The sequence below is a fragment of the Dioscorea cayenensis genome, chromosome 1 (genome assembly GCF_009730915.1).
Source record: "Dioscorea cayenensis subsp. rotundata cultivar TDr96_F1 chromosome 1, TDr96_F1_v2_PseudoChromosome.rev07_lg8_w22 25.fasta, whole genome shotgun sequence".
Taxonomy (NCBI): domain Eukaryota; kingdom Viridiplantae; phylum Streptophyta; class Magnoliopsida; order Dioscoreales; family Dioscoreaceae; genus Dioscorea; species Dioscorea cayenensis.
In genome coordinates, this window is record NC_052471.1 from 20,193,491 (window position 1) to 20,200,998 (window position 7,508).

General features: G+C 41.9%; 2 non-coding genes across 2 annotated transcripts; both read right to left on the reverse strand.

Moving 5' to 3' along the window:
- Positions 1-1,253: 1,253 nt before the first annotated feature.
- Positions 1,254-1,359, reverse strand: LOC120268772. The gene has a single exon (XR_005539017.1). It is a non-coding gene; the product is annotated as a small nucleolar RNA R71 (small nucleolar RNA).
- A 5,071-nt stretch (positions 1,360-6,430) lies between these two features.
- Positions 6,431-6,537, reverse strand: LOC120265978. The gene has a single exon (XR_005537825.1). It is a non-coding gene; the product is annotated as a small nucleolar RNA R71 (small nucleolar RNA).
- Positions 6,538-7,508: the final 971 nt, after the last annotated feature.

The following is a 7,508-nucleotide window of genomic DNA, read 5'->3' on the forward strand; positions in this document are numbered from 1 at the left end:
CTAAACCCCAAGGTCACCGGATGTAGGTGAACCTTGGGGGTGAACTTGTGCGTGTATGGATGTTTTGTTCTTTCTATTGTATTTTGGCTTGTTTGTGATCATTGCTTGGTGTATTTGAATGTCTTGGTATGCATGAGAACTCGGTGTATCAATTCTTAGTTAATGCTAGGTTGCATGACCATTGCCCTAGTGTTAGACTCACCAAGCTTGGAAGGGAAACGCATATAAATACGCCGTGACCATCGGGTATTTATACCCTTCCAATTCTAGGGTTAGGTATTAGCTTGTATTCTGACCTTAACTTGAGAAAACCATATTTTCCATTACAATCGTAGGAGGATTTGGGCGGAAAAGATTCCGTATCCAATACTCATACCGGATTAGGGGTCAATTGCCGTGACCATCAGGTTCACATAATCTAGGGTTTTCTTGGTCCAACTAGCCATTTGCATGTTAGTTCTGGCACCCTGCACACTTTAGTAGCCCCTTAGAGGATCCTCATCCTCGACCGCTTTCTTCCCTTGATTATCCCCAATATCTTGCCTTCATTGTTAGCATTTTATTTGCATTTTACTTGTTTATTGGTTTTATCACTATCACATTCAAACTTGGAGGTTAAACAACATAGCGAAGAGGAAGTAAGAGTAGATTCTCGGGCCCTTGGGAATATGACCCCCTCGTGCTCACACGAGGGGTATTACTTTGCGATCCCGTACACTTGCGGGGAACCGATCAGCATGACACGTTCAAATCCATCGACTTTGGTTGCAGCAAATAGTGAAATCGAAAGAACCTTGCATCAGAGATTGAGAGAAATTGGTGAAGGGGCGGGTGCACAAAACATTAAAATTGAGGATAGAGAATCTTCAATCATGGCCGAAGAGCGACGCACTTTATTCTAATATGAAAGACCTCAATACACGGGTGATGAGTTTAATGTTCGAGCACCAATCGTGGCATCTATTAATTTTGAAATTAAAGCAAGTACAATTGGCATGATCCAAAACTCAGTTCAATTTAATGGCCTTGGAAATGAGGATGCACATGACCACCTTTCCCGGTTCCTCCAAATTTGTTCTACATTTAAGATTAATTGGGTGTCGGATGATGCTTTTCAATTGCGGCTATTTCCTTTTAGCTTGAGAGACGGGGCATATCATTGGCTTACATATTTATCTCCAGGGTCAATAAAAACATGGAAGGATATGGCTGAGAAATTTATTGGGAGGTATTTTCCACCAAGCAAAGCGGCCAAATTGAGATAGGAAATTCCGACCTTCAAACAAGGGGAATCCGAAACATTGTTTGAAGCATATGAAAGATTCAAGGATCTCCTTAAAAGGTCACCCATCATGATTTTGCGTCATGGATGCGAGTATAAATCATCTACAATAGGCTAAACTATGCTATTCACCAACTCATTAATGCCGCGGTGGGTAGATCCCTCAGCAACAAGTATCCTGATGAGGCCAAGAAATTATTCGAGTCTATGGCAAGTAATGAATTACATTGGACCTCAAGAGGATCTTCACAAAAGAATGCTGGAATTTATGAATTGAGTAGCAATGATGCCTTAGCTACAAAAGTTAATGTGTTAACCTGAAAGCATGATCTTCTTATGGCCAGTAGTTCGAGGTCTGAATCAGTGATGAGTTGTAGCACTTGTGGTGATGGGCATGGAGTAGCCCAATGTCCTATTGCAAGCTCCTCAGTTGCTTCCATTGAAAATGTCGACTATATTGGGGGCAACGAAATCAAGGAAACCTGTACAGCTTAACTTACAATCCAGGATGGAAGAACTGCCCAAATTTTGCATAGAATCAAGGTCAACAATAAAGAGGTGCACCATCCCAAGGATCTCAATTTCAGGACCGGCTATTGAGAAGAAATTTACTACTGAAGAGGTTCTTACCAAGTGCATGCTCAGTACTAATTCAAAATCTAATAGCATAACCAGTAGTATGGATGCACAATTTAACAAGGTGAATACTCAGCTCACTCAGCATGTCGAACAGTCAAGTGAGATAGGTTCTATTTTGAGAAACCTCCAGGCTTCTAAAAAATCACTTGAGCATCCAGTGGGGGAACTCACCAAGGCAAATTCTGAGTGGCCCTTTGGTTGTCTTCCTTGTAACATGGAAGACTTTCCAAGGGAACACTTGAAGGCCATTACCCTTAGAAGCAGGAAGCAAGTTGAGACAAGGGTCAAAGTTGAGCCAAGAGTCAAGGAAAGTGGGGTAGCCTTTGAGGAAGACCCTAAGTTAGCTGAAAAAACCATTGAAGAAAACAATCATGGAAGAAATGATAAGCCCCAAAAACAATGACCGTCAAAATCATCCCAATACAAGCCTCCAAATCCCTTATCCAGCCAGTCTGAAGCAAGACAAGGAGGATGTTTAATTTAAAAGATTCATCAACATTGCCAAACAACTTCAACTAAACATTTCGATAGTTGAAGTATTGACCCAAATGCCTAAATATGCCAAGTTTTTAAAAGAGCTCCTTACAAACAAGAGAAAATTGGAGGAAGAAGGCAAGGTTGTACTCACTGGGAATTGCTCGGCCATTATAAAAAGGAAGCTCCAACAAAGGTTGAAGGATCCGGGAAGCTTCATAATCCCATGCATGCTTGAAGGAGGAATCCAAGAAAATTCTCTAGAAGATTCGGGGGCTAGCATAAATGTCATGCCCTAAACAATGAATTTGAATTTAGGCTTGGATGAGTTAAGGCACATGAGGATGACTTTACAATTGGCAAATTGATCAATAAGAAAACCTCTTGGAATTGTGGAAGATGTGATTATGCGAGTGGACAAATTTAACTTTCTTGTGGATTTTGTCATCATGGATATCGATTAGGATGTGGAGATACCATTGGTTCTTCACCGACCATTCCTTAGCACCTCGGGTGCCCTAATTGATTTAAAAGGTGGGAAATTAATGTTGAGAGTCGGAGAAGAGGAAGTGGTGTACACTTTATCAGCTGCCATGAAACACTCTTTAGAACATGATGACACACTTTACTTCATTGATGAAACTGAGAGGTTAATTTCTAATTGTGTGTAGGAGGTGCTCTCGATAAATCCTTTGGATGAGTATTCGGGAGACTTAGAGAATGAAAAACAATAAGAAGCCCACTACCATCCTCAAATTCACAACTTAAAGCAACCAAATGAGAAGGCAACCTGTACCAATGCTAAAGAAAAAGTAGAAAAGGAATAAATGTTGAAGAAAATGTGGAGGAAAATTCATGGGAGAAAAAAGAAAGGTACCAAGCCTCATCATCCCACACCTCAAGGAGGGAAGGTAAATTTTTTACCCTTCTCTACGCATGAACAATTTGAAGTCTTTTCATTGTTGTCATTGAATTTGCCGAGAAGAAACAACACTCTGAAGGCAATTGGGGGTGGCGTCAAACTTTTTGAACCCTTGTGAGGTATGTAATAAGGTACGTCAGGCTCGTGACGTTAAACAAGCGCTTCTTGGGAATCAACCCAAGCATTCGGGGGTATTCTCTGTCATTTTTTGTTTTCTAGGTCGTAGTTCATCTCTATTTCTGAATTTCTTAGGTTTGTTTGTTTTTTGAATAAGTTCATGCTCACACACATTGCACATTGCTTTCATCGATTTTATTGTGGTGTAATCATGCCCTTCTTGAGAAACTCGTATTGTAGTGTCAATTCATGAGCTAGATCGTGGTTTTATTCATTTTATTCATTTTTGGAGAAGTTTTAAAGATTTCCATATCATTATTTCATCATTCAGAGTAGGACTTCGGGGTTTAGTGAGCAAATTGTAGTCATATGGCCATCCACAACCCGTATGGAGGCCGTCTATGCCATTTGAGGCACCATACAGAGCCTCGACTCTGCCCCATGCGGCCACCATACGCGCTGCATGGGGGCCGTCTGCCCCCCCATCTAGAACACCTGAGAAGGTTTCTCGGATATGCGGCCCCCCGCATGGGGGCCGCATGGGGGCCACATGGCCCAGTTCTTGCCCTATAGCTCTCTCTCTCTCTCTTTAATAAGTGCTTGTGCGATAAGAATACGAAGTGCTCTTTCCTTGTGTTGAGCATTACTTTTCTCGGGTTTTAACACTAATATGGGTGTATTTATGTTACTTTCATGCTGGTAGGTTTGTGAGGCTAATTATGAGAGAAAGAAGCCAATATGGGTCGTAATACACTAATTTGGAGGAAATATTGCTAAGGTTCAAACACGAAGACATAGGCAAGGTTCCAGATGCAGGAATGTGTGCCAACCACCTCTTACTCGGGTTAGCACAACTATTTGGAGGGGTATAAGGGCAGTCACATTCAAGTATTCCGACTTGTGCATATAGAACAAGATCTCCACCAACATGTCCATTATTAAAAAAGCAAGGCGATCCACGACGTAAATGCGTGCCCGTTTGCGTTACCATGATGAAAGTATAGATTCAGGAGTATTTCAGGCCAGTACTATAGCAGGGTATTATAGAAAATGCTATAGCAAAAATACAGCAGCAGCACTATTTACAGCCGCCCGAGAAAATCATAAAACAGAGAATCCACACAGGCGTGTGGAAATTCCACACGCCAGTGTGAAAAATCCAAAGGGATGCCCACATGGGCATGTGGATTCTCGATTCCAGCCCTTTAAAAGCCGATTTTAGCCCCGATTTCAGCATTCTTTTCTCAATCTTTTCCCCAACTTGAGAGAGGGTGGCGTCTAAAGTTTTTAGAGGTATTGGCTAGGGCTTTGGAGAGGTCTATGCCTTTGACATCATGCACCATTTGGAAGAACGTTAATGGGAGAGCTTTTGTCGGCAACGATCTGGTGAGGTGTATCCTAGGCCGGACAAAGGGACCCTTGCGACGAGTAGAGTACTCTCCACAGGACCATCACCATGACTAACGAGGGGGTTTTCTATGGATGCTATGTTTTTACATTTGATTTCATTGATTGTATCTAGCTCCATGGATAGATAAACAACTAGTGGCTACTTGGGTATTTGTGAACCCTAAGATGTATTCGTTTCATTGAATTTCTTTATTATGCTTTCAATTAATTAATGTTTATTGTGAGTTCTAATCTTGGAGACTTGATTGTATGAATACTCCCCTAGAGTGACACTAGGGTTGAGAGTTCTTATTGGTAACTCTTGTGAGTGAGTGACACACCATGAGAGTTAGACAAAGCTAGATTGGAGAGGGTTAAGAGGGTGAGTAGAGAGGTAGTGGAGCGTCCCCTTTCCCCTCCGGTGTGATTTATCCTACCCGCAAGTTCCAAGAGTTCTTTGCTGCCATAGTAGAGTTAATGGGCTAAGGGATGACCTTCCGTTGGGGCTTAGTCGTGAGTGCAATAGAGTGAACCGCTGAAGTGATTTTAGCACCTAGGGCTTAATTGTGCTAGGGACCTTCCACCTGGACTAAAGGGTTTGGTCTATACATAGGAATAGGGTTTATCACTTTGAATTCCTAGAGCATGTTGCAATTTTATCTGAGTACGAGGTTGAGAGGGTATTCAATCTCTCCTCCGGGACATGTATAGAGTTAGGCATGGTTGACCTTAGATTTGGGATCATGTAATTAAGGATTTCCATGACTCATTATTGCATCAATTAGGAAGTATAATAGAGGGTTCTTGCACTTGAAACGATTGTCCCAGGCTGATCAATATCCGGGTACCCCATCTTTACCGATTATCTTACCTTCTCCTTTACTTATGATCTCTATCTTTTTGCTTTTATTTTGGTTATTTCATATTTTATCACACTTATGATAATTCATATTTTGTCACACTTATCACTATTCATCTTTCACTATTTATATTTTGCTTTCTTAGCTATTCATTCATTCTATTTCATATCTTCTTTTCTATCATCGTTCTGATTTTGTTTTCTTTCTTTTGGTGCAACTCCAGGTTATCACCCGAGAGAACCCTTCGGTATTGATTGAAGAAGATCCCGAGGTCGAATGTACACTTAGAAGAAAAGGGAAGTAACTTGTGCAAGAACAGTCTAATTTAGCTGAATTGGAAGTAAAAGAATTAGAAACCATGGCAGAACAGAATGAGCACCGGTGGACATTATCTGATTATGCCAAACCTTCAGTATTGGGGACGCAATTGAGCATTGTGCATCCCCCGATTACAGCTCAGAACTTCGAACTTAAGATGGCATTCATCCATATGCTGCAGCAATCCGCACAATTTAATGGTTTGGCCGATGAGGATCTGAACAGTCGTATAGAGAACTTTCTCGAGGTGTGCGAAATGCTTAAGATAAACAGAGTAACTGATGATGCCATCAAGTTGAGAGCTTCCCATTTTCCTTGAAAGGAAGAGAGAAGCAGTTGCTACACTCATTACTTAGAGCATCAATTACCACATGGAAGGAGATGGTAGAAGCTTTTCTTGCCCATTATTTCCCTCCTGGAAAATCTGCAAAGCTTAGGAATGAGATCTCATCCTTTGTACAATTGGAATTGGAGTCTCTATCTGAGACGTGGGAAAGGTTTAAGGAGCTCCTGAGAAAGTGCCCCCAACATGGATTCCCGGAGTGGATGATTGTTCAGACCATTTACAACGGTTTAAATCTAAGTACAAGGAACCTCTTGGATGCGGCAACAGAAGTTACCTTAGGAAGCAAGACCCCCGGTGATGCCCATCAACTAATTAAAGAAATGGGGTTAAACAGCTACCAATGGAATGCTAGGAAGAAGAAAAAGGTGGCCGGCCTCCATGAAATACATGCAGTAACCTCATTGGCGGCTCAAGTGGAATCATTGAGTAGAAGTTAGATCTCCTAACTTCGAATAGAGTGGCAGCTGTGACTACTTGCACCTGGTGTGGTGAAGGATATGTTCCCTCTGATTGCCTGATCTCTATTGCTGATGCATCTTCGGTTGAGAATGCCGATTTTGTAGGTAATGCTATGAGGAATCAAGGAAACCCATACAACAACACCTACAATCCGGGTTGGAAAAGTCATCCTAATTTGTCATGGAGTAACCAAGGTCCACAAAGGCCATGGGGCCACCAGGTTTCCAACAACAACAGCAAGCCCCAAACCTGGAAAATAGAGTTTCAGCTTTGGAGACCTGGATGAACGATTTGGAGAAGGCCTTAACTAGGTTTGTACAATCATCTGATACAAGGTTCCAACCTGTTAAGGCTACACTTCGCAACCACACCGCCTCTTTGCATAATCTTGAAAATCAAGTAGGGCAGGTTGCGAAGTCCTTATCGGAAAGGCCACAAGGAAGCTTGCCGAGTAACACTGAGACCAACCCTAGAGAGCATGTGAAGGCGATTACTTTGAGAAGTGGTCGTGAGGTTGAGGGTAAGCTTCTGAGTGAGAAGCCCAATGAACACGCACTTGAGTTTATAAAGGTTGAGAAGAGAGCAAGCAAAGAGAATGAGGTGGCACCCCAGCTTTCAAGCCAAGAATCCCTTATCCCTCTAGATTAAAGAATGACCAAGGGGATGAACATTACAAGAAGTTCCTGAGTTTGTTTAAACAAC